The 19,694-nt window shown below is 38.1% G+C and overlaps 1 protein-coding gene and 1 pseudogene across 6 annotated transcripts in view; one reads left to right on the forward strand and one right to left on the reverse strand.

Moving 5' to 3' along the window:
* Positions 1–19,694, forward strand: part of TRMT9B (tRNA methyltransferase 9B (putative)) — a 71,729-nt gene that overhangs the window by 23,050 nt on the left and 28,985 nt on the right. For all 6 annotated transcript variants that reach the window (XM_025993524.2, XM_072763586.1, XM_072763585.1 and 3 more), the window contains 2 exons: positions 11,933–12,082; positions 14,108–14,305. The gene's annotated coding sequence lies outside the window, so the exon portion shown is untranslated. The remainder of the gene's footprint in view (positions 1–11,932; positions 12,083–14,107; positions 14,306–19,694) is intronic.
* On the reverse strand, positions 17,772–18,580 carry LOC112916087 (large ribosomal subunit protein uL30 pseudogene; annotated as a pseudogene).

Here is a 19,694-nt window from a genome sequence, read left to right on the forward strand (position 1 = left end):
AGCATATAGCTGGTGGGTTTGCTTTATGGGTAAGTATGGACAGTTCATCCTTTGTCTCTCTTCGAGGAGGAAGGAGTGTATGATAACAAATGCAAGTAGTTAGCAGATGTACTTCTGAGCCCATGGAAATCAGAATGTTCCACAGCCCCCCAAATCCGTTTACTTCATATGGATATCAGATATTTTATTGAACATATAACTGTTAAATATATGTAGACCTCAGGATAAAATTTAGAGCTTATCTGGGACTATGTCAAACTTATTAAAAGACACAGTCATTGGGATGCCTGGGTGGCTCAGCAGTTGAATATCTGCCTTTGGCTCAGGTCGTGATCCCAGAGTTCTGGGATTGAGTCCCGCATCGGGCTCCCTGCATGGAACCTGCTTCTCCCTCTGCCTGTCTCTCCTCTCTCTGTGTGTCTCTCATAAATTAATTAAATAATTAATTAATTTAAAAATCTTAAAAAAAATAAAAGATACAATCTTTTCTCCACCAAAAGACACAATCAACAGAGTGAAAAGGCAACCTATAGAATGGAAGATAATATTTGAAATCATATCATATATCTGATAAGAGATTTATATCCAAAACACATAAAGAGCTCCTACAACTCAACAAGGAAAAAAGGAAAAAGAAAAATCATTAACTAAATTACCTGACTTTCAAAATGGGCAAGGGACTTGAATAGGTATTTATTCAGACATGACATAAAAATGGCCAACGTGCATATGAAAGATGCTCAGTATCACTAATTACTAGAGAAATGTAAATAAAAACAACAAAGAGATATCACCTCACACCCATTAGGGTGGATAACATTTTTAAAAGAGAACAGAAAATAACATGTTGGGAGGATGTGGCACCCTTCCAGACCATCAGTAGGAGTGTAAAATGATACAGCCACTCTGGAAAACAATATGGAAGATCCTCAAAAAATTAAAAATAGAGTTACCATATGATCCAGCAACCCCATGTCTGGGTATTTATCCAAGAAAATGGAAAGTAGGATCCTAAAGAGCTTTTTGCACACCCATGTTCTAGCAGCATTGTTCCAATAGCCAAAAGGTGGAAGTTACCCAAATGTCCATCAACAGATGAATGGATAAACATTATGGTGTGTCCATACAATGAAATATTGTTCAGCCTGAGAAAGGAAGGAAATCTGTGGATGAAACTTAAGATCATTATGCTAAATGAAATAAGCCAGTCACAAGACAAATACTGAATAAGCCTACTTATATGAGGTATCTAAAATAGTCGAGCACTTAGAAGGAACGGTAGTTGCTAGGGATTGGGGGAAGGGGAAACGGGGAGTTATTATTTAATAGGCATAGAGTTTTAGTTTTGTAGGATGAAAAAGTTCTGGAGATCTGTTGCAGAACAATGTGAATATACTTCACACTACTGAGTTGTATACTTATACATGGTTAAGATGCTAAATTTTATGTGTTTTTATCACAACTAAAAATTTAAAAAATATTTTAATTTACAACTTATTATTTGCCTCTTTCTTCTTAAAAGTTGTGAATCCAGCAAAAGCTATTTGGGAACATTCATTCCTTCACTTGGCAATTGTCCACCACCACCGAATTTGCCAGATACAGTAAGAGAGATTATGGATAAAGAGATCAGAGGCAGGAATGATCATTGTCAATACAGAGCTGAAAGTTAAGCTGGAGGAAGTAGACAGAAACAAATGATTATAATAATGATTTTTCAGTTCTTTGTGATCCATGGTTCCTGACCACAAGCAACAGAAACTGACACTGATGATCTACAGGCTGATTAGGAATTTTTTTTAAATTTTATTTATTTATTTATGATAGTCACACAGAGAGAGAGAGAGAGAGAGAGGCAAAGACATAGGCAGAGGGAGAAGTAGGCTCCATGCACCGGGAGCCAGATGTGGGATTCGATCCCGGGTCTCTAGGATCGCGCCCTGGGGCAAAGGCAGGCGCCAAACCGCTGCGCCACCCAGGGATCCCTGATTAGGAATTTATTGAAAGGCTATGGAAGTCATAGAAAGTCAGAGAACCAGACTTGGAAAGTAAGTGTACCCTAGAGCAGCTCCAGAACTTAAGACTCCGAGGTCTAATCGTCAGTTTGACCAGGACTCACGGCCACCAACGTAGAGTCCTACTGCCGTACTAGGTTCCACAGCCATAGTAATCCCTGGAGTGTGAGAACCTCTAAACCTGCAAACCCAGAGCCATAGCAACAGAGAGAAAATATTCACAAAATAGACTAATTATTAGTGGCATTGCTCTAAATTTTCACTTCACTCCTATTCATGTTTCCCAGACCCAAGACCTACAGGAAAAAAAAAAAGGGTGTAACATATCACATACATCAGAATAATGTATACAAGCCCCATCTCAAAGTCAGAGATGGTTTCCCATGTGGACCTCAATTGAGTCTTAGGCCATTCTACCTAGGTTTCTAGGTGTTTGTGTACCTGGTAAGATTAGTGATAGGACATCATTTATTACTTCTTTCACTATAGGGTAAATCTCTTGGTGCAAAGAAATGTGTGAGATGCCATATATTTGTTTCATTAACACCATGTGAGGCAGCTGGAACAGGCTAAACAGTGACCACCATCATGCTGGTGGATCTGTGTAATACAGGGAGGACACAAGGGAGCACAGAGCGGTGAATCTATCCAGGGGACAGGAGAGCCTTCACAGAGATAATTACGTCTCTCAGGTAGTCTAGGGGAGCAAGGTAATTCCAGACAGGACAGATGAGTTAAAAGTATGAAGACATCAGATGTCTAAAGCATTCATTCAGAGAAGCTCATGTCATAAAGAGAGAGCAGTGCCACTAGATAAGGAGCTTGTCCTTGACTGTAAATTAGCTAAGTCACTAAACCGGTTCCTTTATCCTTTATCACAGCAAGAGTTTCTTTCTTTTCTTTTTTTTTTTTTTGTATATTTTTTTATTGGAGTTCGATTTGCCAACATATAGCATAACACCCAGTGCTCATCCTGTCAAGTGCCCCCTCAGTGCCCGTCACCCTGTCACCCCATCCCCCTGCCCAGCTCCCCTTCCACTACCCCTTGTTCGTTTCCCAGAGTTAGGAGTCTCTCATGTTCTGTCTCCCTCTCTGATATTTCCCACTCATTTTCTCTTTCTCCTTTAATCCCTTTCACTATTTTTTATATTCCCTGAACGAATGAAACTATATAATGTTTGTCCTTCTCCGACTGACTTATTTCACTCAGCATAAGACCCTCCAGTTCCTTCGATGTCTAAGCAAATGGTGGGTATTCGTCGTTCCTAATGGCTGAGTAATATTCCATTGTATACATAGACCACAGCTTCTTTATCCATTCATCTTCGATGTAAATCAAGGATTGCTTCTTTTCGTCGAGAAACTCTTGCTGTAAATTGCTCTATGCTACCCAGGGCAATTTACAGTAAGAGTTTCTCGATGAAAGAAGCAATCCTTGATTTACGTTCTGCTGCCAAGTCCTTATCTTATGGTAACGAGCAGTTTGCCGACTGACTACTTTGAGTGGAATATCATAGCGGAGAAATGCTGGAGGGTTGGCTGGGGTCACATGGCAGAGAGCTTCATGTGACATGTTGAGGTATTTGGACTTTAAGTCTGAAGAGAAATGAGACATGACCATGACCATGCTGTTGGGGTTGAATTTCAGGAGCCTCACAAGCTGTGAAGCTGGGGGGACTGGTGGGGCTCGAAACCATCATATTAAGCTGGTCCCCAAACTCAGTTCTTTATTTCAGTGTTGGTTTGTGATCAATCTGTAATGGAATGAGAAAATTAAAGGAAGTTTAGTCAGTTTTTCATGATGCTAAATATTATTCAATTTTAAAGAATTTCTTTAGGGATACTTGGGTGGCTCAGCGGTTGGGTGTCTGCCTTTGGCTCGGGGCATGATGGGATCGAGTCCCGCATCTGGCTTCCTGCGTGGAGCCTGCTTCTCCCTCTGCCTATGTCTCTGCCTCTCTCTGTGTCTCTCATGAGTAAATAAATAAAACGTTTAAAAAAATAAAGTATTTCTTTAGTTCTAAATTATGGCCTCCCAACTTCTGTGGGGGTAAATTATCCATTCATTTATGCAATTATGGTGACAGTAAATAATAGGCTTTAAAAATGTGTGTATGTGTGTGTCCTAGCCTTCAAGTAAAGAACCAACTTGTCCCTTTGGTTCTCCAGATGTGCCCTGAGATTTGGTCGGGGAGGGGTGTATCTATGAAATCCAAGCTGAGACAATGAGAGGGAAGGTGAGAGGTCATAAGAGGTGAGATGTAAGTGGAATCTATAGGATAGGATGCCAACAGTTCAGATGTTACTATACTTTGTGTGCATGTGACTCTTTCCCTGAACCTCAAATATTCAGATTTGTTTTCACAAAAACCCCATGAATACCAATTTGGGTCAATTGTATTATAAATACATTTTATGAATACATTATGCATCTTCATATGAAGAAACCATAAGAATTAACCATTCTTAAAAAATCATCACACGATGTCTCATTTTACATCGACACCATTGTTCTCACGTAAAACTCCTTCTTGGACAATCATTTGACAGTAAGATGATTGTGGGATTCCTCGTCACTTGACCTGCTGAAACCTTTCCTAAGCGGAAAGAAGATGGGCCATGTTCTGCTTCTCCCCTTCACATGGGTCATGTGTTGCTTTCTGTTACATCAAAATAATCTCCTTCCAAGCTGCCATTCTGGACATCCTGTTGCCTTTATCTTAACACAGACCAGAGCTGGTTTTGTCAAATTGACACCAGCAGCTAAATGCCTGGCAAAGCAGGGTGCTATATTTTCATTTTTCTTAAATCTCATATTTGACTTCCTGGCAGGCTCTAATCTCCCAAATCAAAATGAACTGTAATAGAGTTCAGTGAATCTGGTCTAGTCATTCATTGTCTGTGGAGGAGCAGCCTTGGATAACAGATCTCATCATCAATGTGCTGTGAGTTCTTAGCTTGACTTTGTATTCTCCTCCTGTCAACACTCTCCCCCCCATACACTCATGCTCCTCACCTGGCTGATAGGACCTTCATTTCCTACACTGAGATTTTGGAGGTAGTATCTGAACCTAAATAGAGTCAATTTAGGCATGTAATCTTTGGATTACTCTCAAGGAAAACAAAATATTCTCAAAATATTCAGTCTTTCTCCTAAGATGTACTTCCCTCATGTTTTCTGCTTTCTTTCCACATGCATTTACACTAGGGGTGGGGGTGGGGGACCTATGGACCCTGTTGGGATTACAGAGAGGGTGATATTCTCCAGTGCTCCATATTATACAGTGTGAAAGGCCTGAGTTTGTTCTGCTCATGAGATGTTAATTAGAAATGCTGTTCCTTTTTCCTACCACTTCTACTGTACTCTCTCTGGTGTATCAGTAAGGGCTTCTGTGTAGGGTAAAGAATATTCATTAGAACAGCATCCTGTTTTATTCGCCTCATTATGTAGATGGAATAATACTCAGAGTGTTGCTCCAAATTATAAAAGCTAATCTTGCTTGCTATCTATATTTTTCATCAATAAATCATGTGCTTGCTTCCTACTATTGTCATTCAGCGGATGTTCTGTTTTACTTTTGTATCAGCCTGTAGCTTCTTGAGAGGAGGGAACCACCCATTTTCTGCTCCTCTCAAAGCTACCAAAGCTACTGTTGCTTAGTAGGGGCGGGCAGTCAGTGTTTGTTCCATTAAATTTAATTATGGTAGAGCTCTAATGGCAGCACACGGATAGCCTTTTCTCTAATACTAACATGTATGAGGGTTAAATACTAGGGATCCTTGGTGTTCTCTGTTCCATTTCTTAACTCTGCATAATTTCTTTTGATTTAATTCATTCCCGTGGTCCTAACTGCGAAGACGTAGGATAATGATTTTTAAATGATCTTTCGTCCAGCCTGTGCTCTGCAGCTTCCAAGCCTATCCATCTTATTTTGTTTATTTTGTTGTCTTCCAAACATGACAGGAACAATATATCCAGCCCCGAACTCTCCCTCTGATCATTCTCTCTGACCAGTGGACCTTAGCACCATCTAAAGTGGTATATTTTTTATTCTTCTATTCCTTTCTACACATATTTATAAAATAGACCTTTATTGAACACTGAATAAATTGCAATACCCAGCAAAGATGCAGCCATCATAAGCTACTTTGTCCCTACTTGGAAAATGCTGCAATCAGAGAACATAAGGAATATGTAGGCACAGCCTGTGCCAGTACATGAAATATAAATGAAATATAACATGTTACTGATCATGGCATTTCAAAGTCCGTTACCAACATCTAGTCCTTCTTGTATCCGATTTCCTGCACATGCATAAATCTTAAGTAGGCTTCTTTGATATAGTCACATGTGTTTTAACATTGGTTTATCAGTTTATTTAGGGTCATTACCAAAGTTTCATTTTGTTTGCCTTTCATTCTCTCCCACTTTGGTTTTGGATGGTGGTGGTATATCTTAGGATGTCAGCATTATTATTATTACCACTTCCTCTTTGACATGCTCTTCATCAGTCCCCCACTCCTATTAATTTGATCCTTTCTTCTGTATCTTGGCTATTGTAAATAATGTTGCTGTAAACACTGGGGTACATGTATCCCTTTGGATTAGTGTTTTGGTATTTTTTTGGGGGGGGGGGAGAAATAACCAGTAGTGTGATTACTGGAGTATAGGGCAGTTCAATTTTTAACTTTTTGAGGAATCTCCATACTGTTTTACACAGTGGCTGCACTGGTCTGCATTCCCCCCAATTGTGCAAGAAGGTTCCTTTTTCTCCACGTCATCCTCAATACCTGTTGGTTCTTGTACTATTGATTTTAGCCATTCTGATAGGTAGGAGGTGTTATCTCATCATAGTTTTGATTTGCATTTCCCTGATGATGGGTGATGTTAAACATCTTTTCAGGTGTCTGCTGGCCATCTGTATATTTTCTTTGGAGAAGTGTCTGTTCATGTCTTCTGCTTATTTTTTAATTGGGATTATTTGTTTTTTGGGTGTTCAGTAGTGTAAGTTCTTTATATATTTTGGATACTAACCCTTTATCAGATATATTATTGCAAATATCTTCTCCCATCCATGGGTTGATTTTTAGTTCTATTGTTTCCTTTGCTGTGCAGAAGCTTTTTATTTTGACATAGTTCCAATAGTTTGTTTGTTTTTCTTTCCCTTACCTCAGGAGACATATCTAAAGAAGTTTTGCTATAGCTAATGTCAGAGAGGTTACTGCCTGTACTTTATTCTAGGGTTTTTATGGTGCCACATCTCACATTTAGGTCCTTAATTCATTTTGAGTTTATTTTTGTGTATGGTGTAAGAAAGTGGTCCAATTTCATTCTTTTACATGTAGCTGTCCAGCTTTCCCAGCACCATTTGTTGAAGAGACATTTTCCCATTCAATTCTTTCCAGTTTTGTTGAAGATTAATTTGCCAGATCATTGTGGGTTTATTTCCAGGTTTTCTATTCTGTTCCATTGATCTATATGTCTATTTTTGTGCCAGTACCATACTGTTTTAATGACTTCAGTTTTTTAATAGAACTTGAAGTCTGGAATTGTGATGCCACTACCTTTGCTCTTCTTTTTCAAAAGTGCTTTGCTTATTCAGGTCTTTCGTGATTCCATACAAATTTTAGGATTATTTGTTCTAGTTCTGTGAAACATGCTGTTGGTATAGAGATTTTGATAGGGATTATAAGTGTGCAGATTGCTTGGGGGTAGTATATACATTTTAACAATACTTCTTGTTCTTCCAACTCATGAACATGGAATATCTTTACATTTCTTTGTGTCATTTCAATTTCTTTCATCAGTGTTTTATAGTTTTTCAGAGTATAGGTCTTTCACCTCTTTAATTAGGTTTGTACCTAGGTGTCTGAGTATTTTTGGTACAATTGTAAATGGGATTGTTTTCTTAATTTCTCTTTCTGCTGCTTCATTATTAGTATATAGATATTCAATAGATTTCTGTACCTTGATTTTGTATTCTGTGAGTTTACTGAATTAATTTATCAGTTCTCGTTTTTTTTGGTGGAATCTTTAGGGTTTTCTGTATAGAATATCATATCATCGGCAAATAGTAAAAGTTTTACTTCTTCTTTACCAATTTCAATACCTTTTATTTCTTTTTGTTGTCTAATTGCTGTGGCTAGGACTTCCACTACTATGTTGAATAAAACTGGTGAGAATGGACATCCCTGTCTTGTTCCTGACTTTCAGGGGAAAGGTCTCAGTTTTTCCCCATTGAGGATGATGTTGGCTGCGGGTTTTTCATATATGGCCTTTATTATGTTGAGGTATGTTCCTTCTAAACCTACTTTGTTGAGAGCACTTATCATGAATGGATATTGTACTTTGTCAAATGCTTTTCCTGCATCTATTGAAATGATCATATAGTTTATATTTTTTCTCTTATTAATGTGATAAATCACGTGGATTGATTACAAATATTGAACCACCCCTTTACACCAGGAAAAAATTACACTTGATCATGGTGAATTCTATTTTTAATGCTTTGTTGAATTTGGTTTACTAGTATTTTATTAAGGACTTTGCATCTGTGTTCCTCAAAGATACTGGCCTGTAGCTGTCTTTTTTTGTGGTGTCTTTTTTTTTTTTTAAGATTTTATTTTTTTGAGAGAGAGAGAGCACACAAGAAGGGGGAAGGAGAAGAAGACTCCCTGCTGAGCAGAGAGCCTGATGTGGAGCTCAATCCCAGAACCTTGAGATCATGACCTGAGCCGAAGGCAGATGTTTAACTGACTGAGCCACTCAGGTGCCCCTTTGTGTGGTGTCTTTATCTGGTTTTGGTATCAGGGTAATTCTGGCTTCATAAATGAATTTTGAAGTTTTCCTTCCTCTTCTCTTTTTTGGAATAGTTTGAGAAGAAGTCAATTCTTAAATTGACTAGTTTAACTAATGGAATTAGTTTAACTTTAACTAATGGAATAGTTAAAGAAGAAGTCAATTCTTCTTTAAATGGGCTAGGTGGGTGATGTGTATTAAAGAGGGTACTTGCTGTGATGAACACTGGGTGTTGTATATATGTGATGAGTCACTGAATTCTACTCCAGAAATGAATATTGCACTGAATGCTAACTAACCAATTTTAAGTTAAAAAAACCAAAGGGAAAAAATATTAAACAATAAATATTTGGTAGAATTGGCATCTGAAGCTGTCTGGTCCTGGACTTTTGTTTGTTGGGAGTTTTTTGACTACTGATTCAATCTCCTTGCTGGTAATTGGTATATTCAAATTTTTAATTTCTCTTGCTTCAGTTTTGATAAGTTACGTGTATCTAGGAATTTATCCATTTCTCCTAGGTAGTTCAATTTGTTGCCAGGTAGTTCTTCATAATATTCTCTTACAATTTTTTGTATTTCTGCGGTGTTGGTTATTTTCTCCTCTTTATTTTGTAATTGTATTTATTTGAATTTTTTCTTTTTGTGTTTTGATGAGTCCACCTAGAAGTTTATGAATTTTATCTTTTCAAAGAACCAGCTCCTGGTTTCCTTTATCTGCTCTACTATTTTTTAAAATTTTCTATATCATTTATTTCTGCTCTAATCTTTATTATTTTCTTTTTTTGGCTGGCTTTAGGTTTTGTTTTCTTTTTCCAGCTGCTTTAAGTACAAGGTTAGGTGTTTATTTGAGATTTTTCTTGCTTCTTACGGTAGGCCTGTATTGTTGTAAACTTACCTCTTAGAACAGCTTTCACTGCAAACAAGATCTTTGTTTTCATTTTCATGTTTCCATGTATTTTTTGAAAATTTTTTTGATTGACCCATTCATTGTATAGTAGCATGCTATTTAACCTCCATGTATTTGGGTTCATTCCAGACCTTCTCTTGTGGTTGATTTCTATTTCATAGTGTTGTCATTGGAAAAGATGCATGACATGCCTTCCGTTTTCTTGAATTTGTTGAGACTGTTTTGTGGCCTAACATATGATTTCTTCTGGAGAATGTGTCAGGTCCACTTGAAAGGAATGTTTATTCTGCTGTTTTGAAGATGGAATGTTGTGAATATATCTATTAGATTCATCTGGTTCAATGTGTTATTCAAAGCCACTATTTCCTTATTGATTTTCTGTTTTGATTATCTATCCATTGATATAAATGAGGTGTTATAGTCCCCTACTATTATTGTATTACCATTGATTACTTCCTTGTGTGTTATTAGCTGCTTTATGTATTTGGATGCTCCTATATTAGGTGCATAAATATTCACAATTGTATTTTGTTGGATTGTCCTCTTTATTATTATATAATGTCCTTCTTTGTCTTGTTACATCTTTGTTTTAAAATTTATTTTGTTTGATATAGGTATTGCTACTCTGGCTTACTTTTGACAGCCATTTGCATGATAAATGTTTCTTCATTACCTTACTTTCAATATACAGGTGTTTGTAGGTCTAAAGTGAGATGTCTGTAGACAGCATGTAGATGGGTATTATTTTTTTATCCATCCTGTTACCTTACATCTTTTGTTCGAAGTGTTTAATTCATTTATATTCAAAATAATTAAAACAATAAAAATAAATTTAAAAAACCAAAGTAATTATTAATACATATGTGTCTATTGCCATTTTATGATTTGTTTTGTGGTTAATTCTGAAGTTTTTCTCTGATAATTTCTTTTTTTCCCCCTCTTTCATGGTTTGCTGGTTTTTCTTAGTGATATATTTAGATTTGTCTTTGTGTATTATTACTCATTTTTGATTTATGGTTACCATTAAGTTTCTAATTTAACCTCTTCTGCATGTAGCAGTCTATATTAAGTTGATGGTCATTTAAGTTTGATTCATTCTTTACTCCTTTCCTCCCCATGTTTTAGATATATGGTGTCGCATTTTACATCCTTTTATTTTGTGAGTTCCTTGACTGATTTTTTTACAGAAATATTCATTTTTATTGCTTTTATTTTTCCTACTTTTATACTGTCAGTTTTGGTCTTTTCACTCAAAGAATCTCCTCCAATATTTCTGGTAAGGCTAGTTAGTGGTCATGAATTCATCTAGTTTTTGTTTGGCTGGGACACTCTATCCCTCCTTCTATTCTGAATGATAGCCTTGCTGGATGGAGTATTCTTGGCTGCAGATATTTGCTATTCAGCACTTTGACTAGATCATGCCATCGTCTTCTGGCCTGCAAAGTTTCTGCTGAAAAATCCACCAGTAGCCTTATGGGGTTTCCCTTGCATGTAACTGTCTTCTGTATTGTTTCTCATTTTGTTTATTGACCCCTTTATCTCTGCTATTGTTATTCCTTATCTCTGTGTTAAGGGTCTTACTCATGTCTTCCACTCTTTTCTCAAATCCAGGGAGTAATTTTATGATCATTACTTTATATTCCCTAAGGAAATTTTTAAAACTTCAATCAAATTTTGTCATTTCTCCTGTTGAAATAATTTATGGTTCCTCATTATGTTCAGGTAAAATCCAAACTCCCTAGAATGCTAAACTAAGCCCTGGGTGTTCTATTACCTACTCTTCCAGCCCCACCTGCCCTTTCTCCCTCCCCCAGGATGGAGAGTTAAGAGTGTGAACTCTGGAATCTAACTTTCTGTGTTCAGATCCTGGCTCTGCCACTTCCTAGCTCTGTAACTTTGGAAAGTCACTAATATTCTCTGTGCCTTGGTTTTCTTACCTGTAAAATGGGGTACATACTAGTTCCTGTTTTGTATAGTTATTGCATAGATTCTTTGAGTTAACATATGTTTCATGCTTAAAACGGCCCAGATAACAGTAAATTATGAATGCGTGTGTGCACATGTGTCTATTACTGTTATTAATTTCCTTGAAGTTCATCAAAAAGAATATAATAGGTCTTGTTTCTTTTTTTTTTTTGCATATGCTGTTTCCTATGCCCAGAAACACCCACTCCCCCTTTATCTGACTACCCTTTGTCCTCTGAATTCCAGGTTAGATGCAAGCCTTGCATAAGAGCCTTCACTGCATCTCCCTGCTACAGGCTAGATGAATTTCCTGCTCCTGTAGCACCTCTGCACACCTGGATCAGGATATTCATTACACTGGATTTGGGTCCTTGGCATTTGTGGATTTGAAAACTTGTAAGTGACCTAAAAGACTATGATGTTTAGTAATTTGTAATGGGGTTAATTATAAATATCACAAGATTATGATTAAATAAGGTACAGCATAAGTTTGGGGGTTTAGAAGCTCTCAGGATATATCCATCTGCAAAGTAAAGTTTCTGCCATATTTTAATTTTCTATTTCTTTGTATTGTTTCCCATATTAATTTTTGGGCACATTGTTTTATCTCTACCTCTAGTGTCTTACATGTGCAAGAGGCTTAAATAATATTTGTTGAGTATAACTGAATGTGTAAAAGAACAAATTTTACAGAATTTTTATTTATCTCAAAACTGACTTTGCCCCTAACCCATACGTTGAGGTGCTGACCCCCTTTAGGAAATACACATATGGCTAATCTCAATTTCAAAAGGTGTGAGTTACAAATCTTTGCCCTAGGAGATGTTTTACCATATTCAGGAGAAAAGGAGAATACATTTTTTAATACTAACTACTCCAGAGATATAAGGCTAATATTGTAAAAGGACTCATCTGAATTCAACATTTTAAAAGATAGACTCTTATTTTGTCTTTGCCCAGCAACTACTTGGAGAAAATAAAATGATTCATATATTTTCAACAGGGGACAATTTGGATCATAATTTAGTAAATATAAAGAAAGTCAATTATATGTATATGTATTGAAGGTATGATTTGGGCATATAGAAAAGCTTCTTCACCCCTGCTCCCACCCAAGTAGCTCACAGATGCCTTCTGCACTTCCTTTCATTGGCTACTTTTACTGACTCATCTTCAGGAGCATATCTGAGAAGGTTCATTCATTTAGGTGCTAATTCCTGAAGGAAAGGTACATAGCCCAGTTGGCACTCCACTGAGTGCCTAGCTCAGGGTATGCAAGCATGGATCCAAGTAGAAAGCATTTATTTTCGGGACAACATGGGGGCTCAGTGAACAAGCATCATCTCCTTTACAATAAAGGCTCACTCTAAAATTGCATGAGGGAAGATGAGATCCTATGACAAATAGCTCTTTCAAGACCCTTCTTAAATGTGCTTCTTCAAAGGTCAACTCTTGGGGGTCCCAGTGATCATATACCTGATATGATTGAGGGACAACTGGGGTTTAAATGTATAGGCATATTCTGAAGACCCAAAATAAAATTTCCAAAGTACACCCAGATCAGTGATTCTTAGGTAGGGACCAAGATTGGCGTGGGATGGAGAGCAGGGGAGGTTAGGGGAAGCTACCTGCAAGCCACCCCACCATCCTGAGAATCACTATATATAATAAGAGGTACAGTTTGTGGCAGTGAAATTTACATACAAAGAATCTGAAGACTAGGGAACATGGTTGAGAACTGTGATCTAGATATAAGGTCTATTTGCTTAATTTACAGATAAGGAGTCAGGTCCTAAGGTTTTACAGAATGGGCTTTTCCTACCACACCAGGCATCTCTCCAGATTTCATTTTATACCCCAAGACTTCTACATTACAAAGTGCTTTTTGGCATACAAGGCCCATCTTTTTTTTTTTTTTCTAGTAAAGAAGAGTCTTCTGATGTGTATCATGACAGACCCAATGTATTATGAAAAAAGAAAATAAATGTGATCAATGAAGAATAAGTAGGAGTGCTTCTCAAAGTGTTATGGAAGTAGCTGATATTATGAACAAATATTGAGTAGTTAAATTGTACTGGAATGCTTTAATGCAGTTTAGTTATATTGTCTTAAGTAGTATACATTTGTTTCCTTAAACCATGAGATTCAGAGTTGACTCTCAATGTTTGTAATTTTTCTAGGAACGAGATGAGATCATTCAATGTAATTTTGGGAGAAAGTACTGTATATTTTATAGAAAGCTTAGGAATTAATTCAGAAATAGCTCTTTCAGTTCTGGCATACTCCACATATTCACAGCTCTTTCTAATCCCTTCATCCCTGGGTAATTTATGCATAGGTCAAGAGGTCAACCTGGTCTGTAGCTGGTTCAATATTTGCATTATGTAAAATGACATCTAGTGTTTGTGTTTTTCCGAATAGGGCCTGTGTTCTCTTCAGAGACTCATGCAAAGTGCTTCATCGTGTGAAGGACCCCACTGTTTGATTTAACTCTACTGTTTTCCATTTACATTACACTCTAAGAAAGACATGAGCAAAAACTGTCACTCTCTGAGGGTAGAAATTGCTATGCTTCACAAAGACAAGAAGTAATTTTCCTGTAATCACAAGATGACTCAGGTTAGTAGCTTTCAGCTTTTACTGCAATTCAGATAACATGAGCGTGTTGGGATACTGTGCAAACCTCATTAGTCCCAGTCTCTATAATTTTAAATTTATGACAATGCGATATAAAGCAAGTTGGAGTTTATTTTTGTATTAGGTGATAAAAAGAATTTGAGAATAGTTGTACAGGGTACGTTAAAATGACCAGAATATATCTACTGTTTTTTAGAGAGCATAATTCCTTTTCTAGTAGTTGAAGAGCATTATTGTTAAATGACAGTTGTTAGCATACAAAAGTTTGCAGTATAACCTGTACTTGAAAATAATATGCAGATGTTAAGTTTGAAGGATCATGGATTGAAAGGAAAAAAAAAAACCTATGTATTTTATAATTAAGTCTTCAAACTATCCTGACCAACTCGAACTGTTATGTTAGAATTGCAATTTGAGTAGGTCTTTAAAAATTTAAAGCAGAGTTATATGTTCTCTTTTTTAATATTGTGTCTTCTGTGGCATTTATAATGGGAGAATAATTTACAGTGCTTGTGTTTGCTTTTAGATACAAAGCTGGGACTTCTGCATGCCTAGGGTTATATGGAAAACAGGCCTCGGCCAGGGCAGGAAATCATGAAATAAAAACACAACCAGGAAAGCTTGGTCCTAGCCCTGTTTCCTCTGAGTGCCTGTTGGTCCTCAGTAGGGCATTTATGATTTCTGACCAAAGACTTGAGGACCAGTTTGTCTGGAGTAAAGTCCTGTTGTCTTGCAGAAGGAGCTAAGAAACAGGTCATCAATGCATTGGTTCTATGGTTAAATGTTGGGTGACTGCTCTGTGTTCAGCAGAGCACTGTGAGATAGACAAAGACAGATCACAGACCAGTTCCTGCCCTCCAGAAGCTTCTAGTCTTGTTGGGCATGTATACAAAGTTGGGAATTCAAGATAGCACCATGAGAAATGTTTTAAGAGTGATACAGATAATAAATATGCAGAACACAGAAAGATTGGGAATGCTGGATTGTATCTATGGCTTCCCATGAAGTCTTTATGGAGGAGGAAGAAGCTTGCTAGACTTTGAAGGCCAGGTAAGATTTTAGAAGGGGGATGGGGATGGAGCATTTCAGATGACAGAGAACAGTCTATTGGCTTTAGCAAAGATCTGAATGAGGAGCTGTATGAGATGCACTCAGGGGAGGAGATCCACTTAGGGGAGGAGAGGACTTCAGGTAGAAGCTAACAATTTGAGATATGGTGGTTCCAGGATATAAGACTAGGAAGATAGACTGGGACCAGGTTGTTGAGGGCTTTCAATGCCAGATTGAGGAGTACAAGCTTCTTCCTGCAGAACATAGAGACCCCTGAAGGGTTTTCAACCCTATGAAATGGCTATTATCCATTATCTGGAAAATTATCCAGAATTGGCATGGAACAGAGATTCTAAATTGCTTTCCTTGGGTTCATGGAGGAAAAGTGACAAGCTGAAGCCATCAAGCCAGGAGTAACACATGTACTGTGTGATCCCTGCAGTCATTTTTACCACAGGAACATACAGTGTCTCTAGCAAGTGATGATTAATGGAGGATGGTGCAAACTCCCAGCTTTACGGATATATGAGATATGGGGAGTGGGAGGAAGGCAAGGGAAGCAAAAAGCCTGGAAACTGTAAAAGCAGCTCAGATATTAGGTTGTGGTGGTTACAAAAAGAAAGGGGAAGAAACAGCAAAGATGGCCATGGTAGTACCACAACTCTGATCTCTTAGGCTAGTGCTGGTTCCTACATGACCCTGCCATCCCAGGATGCTCTAGTACCACAAGCAGTGGCAAGTCCTGTCAGGAACTCAGGGCCACAGCGTGACTCCCTTCAACCGTGGCACCCCAAGGTGCAAGCTGTGGTCATGAAGACACATCCAAGTCTTTAATAAAATCTCTTGGCAGCAAATATCAAAACACACTTCCTCTGACATGAAGGACAGGTTTTGGGGGAGTGTACTAAGTAGCTAATGGAAGAAAGAGCTACAAACCAAACCTCAGGAAAGGCAACACTTGGAAGGAACCTGAAGATCTTTACTTTAGGGTTGTGCCATTAGTGATTTGATTCCAATGACCTCTCATCAGTTTTCCAGGGGAGTATGAGACACTCGGGGTGGGGGGATCCACTTAGGGGAAGAGAGGTCTTCAGGTAGAAGCTAACAATTTGAGATATGGTGGTTCCAGGATATAAGACTGGGAAGATAGACTGGGACAAGGTTGTGGAGGGCTTTGAATGTTGGATTGAGGAGTACAAGCTTCTTCCTGCAGAACATAGAGACCCCTGAAGGGTTTTCAACCCTATGAAATGTGATCCCTGGGGAGAGAGAGTGACTGTCCCCAGCCTACAGGACCGGCAGGCCCCAGCATCATGTGGTGTCTGAGCTGGGAGCAGTTCCTCAAAGGAAGGGAGGATAAACAGAAGTTTTAAAAAGTATTTAATCTTGGGGCACTTGGGTGGCTCAGTGGTTGAACATCTGCCATCAGCTCAGGGCATGACCCTGGGGTCCTGGGATTGAGTCCTGCATCAGGCTTCCCATGTGGAGCCTGCTTCTCCCTCTGCCTAGGTCTCTGCCTCTCTGTGTCTCGAATGAATGAATGAATGAATGAATGAATGAATGATTGTAAAAAATAAAAAAATAAAAAGTATTTAATCTCTGGGGTACTCAGAGATGGTTGCCGGATGGTTTAGTCAGTTAAGCATAAACCGGATGGTTTAGTCAGTTAAGCATAGGACTCTTGATTTCATTCAACTGAGGTCATGATCTCAGGGTTGTGAGATTGAGCCCAACCTTGGGCTCCTTGCTCAACAAAGAGTCTGCTTGGGATTCTCTCTCTCTTCCTCTGCCTCTCCTCCTTCCCCTATTCCCTTCTCCCCACTTGCTTTCTACAAATAAATAAATAAGTACATTAATTAATTAATAAAATAAAATGTATTTAATTTCTAAAATGTCTGGGATTGCAAATAATGATCATAAGTATATGGCCTCAGGTTTGGGGAGAGATCAGATATTCCACAGAATCTCGAATTTCCAAAATTATTTTTCACACCTACCTTTGCCAGATCCTCTGCTCTTTCAAACTAACATCTTACTGTTTAAAACAAATTATTGCTGGAAATTACCTCCAGCAATACTTCTGTGCCTTCATGCTTTGGGGTTCACACGTCAGAGTCCTTTTTCCCTCCCTCTCTCCCCTTCCTTAGCAGTCAGATCTTCAAACACGTCGGGTGACCTGAAGTGATTTGATTGCTATGCCTTGGCTGTGTTAGAATTTTCAAGTTTGCTACTCTCCCTGAAAGGCAGGTTAACGGCGTTGGTTGTTTGTTTTCCATTTGAAAGTAGTAATTTATTAACTGACCAGATTATAAAAATAATCATGGTAGATATCTTAGTTCTTCCTCCTAATAAGCCTTCTATTTATCTTAGGAAGATCTCCCTATCTTCTAGGGAAGATCTAGTCTTCCCTATTCCCAGCATCTCCACCGTCTACAAAATGGGTGGTGGTCTTTTTCTTCATACCCCCATGTGGGTATGAAGAAGATAATTTGAAGGGCCATAAAAGGTTATTTGCTTCTTTGAACTGTTTTCCAACAGTATAGATCTCGTGAATCAGATCCTCCATGCAGATGATGCCCTATTTACCAAGAGATAGGGCAGTCAATGTGTTATCCGTCAGGGCAATTCGCTTCTTGTTGATCTTGCCATAACCACGCTTGTAGATCAGTTCATTCACCGACTTCAGGTTTGGGTTCCCCCCTCCCCCAGGCTATATATGGTTCCACCATCCTTAGCATGTTAACTGAAGCCTTGTTGAGCTTAACAAAGGTGCCATTGTAGGTCTGGCAAAGGCAAAGAAGCTGCAACACCTTTCGAACCTTTGGGCTCACACCATTGATACTTCTGATCCTGATGACAAATGCCAATTTGGGTTCTGCAGGCACGTAGAAGTTGCCAGCTTTTCTTGCCATCTTCACCATTCAGATCTCAGTTTTGTACATCTGCCTGTATTCCTAGTGGTAATGCTTAGCTTTTTCATAGATAAACTTCCTCCTTGCCTTTCAAAGCATCTTTTGGGCAAACTTTTTTCCTCAGATGCTTGATCTTCAACTCTGTGACATTCCTTCACTTTTTTTTAAGGGTTTCTGACACTTCAAGAACCTTCTTTTTCTTCTCTTCTGCTCTCTCCATGGTTCCAGCCAGAAAAGAGGTGTTTGGGATTTTTAAAAAAATATTTATTTATTTTAGAAAGAGAGAGTGAGCACAAGCGTGAGGGACAGAGATAGAGAGCATCTCAAGCAGACTCTGCACTGAGCATGGAGCCTGATACGAGGCTTGATCTCATGATCTTGAGATCACAACCTGAGCCAAAATTAAGAGTTAGATGCTTAACGGACTGCTCCACCCAGGAGCCCCAGCAGGGCTTTAAGAAACATGGTGGATTGCCCAGCTTTGGTCAGTCTTTGAAACTTCTTATAAGTACAATTTAATTGAATTCTAAGGTGAGGATCCAAATTTCTCCATGCATTCATTTGGTGATATATTATTTTACATACAAGCAGGGCTCACAGACAATTTCCTTTTTAACAATTTCCAGTTACACTGGAACTGAACATAATATATTAGACTCCAGCATACCACAATTCTAGACTTCTAGAGCAAGGGTTTTTAAGCCTCTTTGGTATTATTTTGAACTTCAATTTTTTAATTGGTTCAAGCAAAGTTCAGTTGTAGTTACAAGTTGTCAGTGTTATTTCTATTAATGATTAATGGTAATACATTCTATGAACAATGAATATTAGAATGCAAATAGTTCTGAGCCCTAATGGAATATATATAAAATTAATTAATAAAATCATAAAATTATATATTTTATCACTTCTTCCTTATTTTTATCCCTATAAAATTAGAACTCTTAGATTTTTGTCTATTTTTCCCATTGCAGTGTCTTGCTTCTTTTACCTTAACATATAGGAAGCACATGATAATCACTCAATATATATTTGTTTTCCTTTTTCCCATCCTTCTTTTCTCTTCCCCTGGTGTCTTTCCTCTTTCCCTCATCATTCCATTTTGCTTATTTAGAAAGAAAAACTGTACGGGTATTTGGGTGGCTTCATCAGTTAAGCATCTCGACTCTTAATTTTGGCTCAGGTCATGATCACAGGGTTTTGGGATCAAGACCCCTGTTGGGCCTTGTGCTCAGCACAGAGCCTGCTTGTCCCTCTACCTCTGCTCCTCTCCGTACTGTTTCTCTCTCTCTCAAATAACATCTTTAAAAAAGAAAAAGAAAAACTGTATTAGCATATATTTTTGGCTCCTTCTTTGTTTTTTGGGGAACCCTGTTTCTTCTATTATGTATGTGTTGTTCAAGAGGTTA

This window comes from Vulpes vulpes, chromosome 7 (genome assembly GCF_048418805.1).
Source record: "Vulpes vulpes isolate BD-2025 chromosome 7, VulVul3, whole genome shotgun sequence".
Classification (NCBI taxonomy): Eukaryota; Metazoa; Chordata; class Mammalia; order Carnivora; family Canidae; genus Vulpes; species Vulpes vulpes.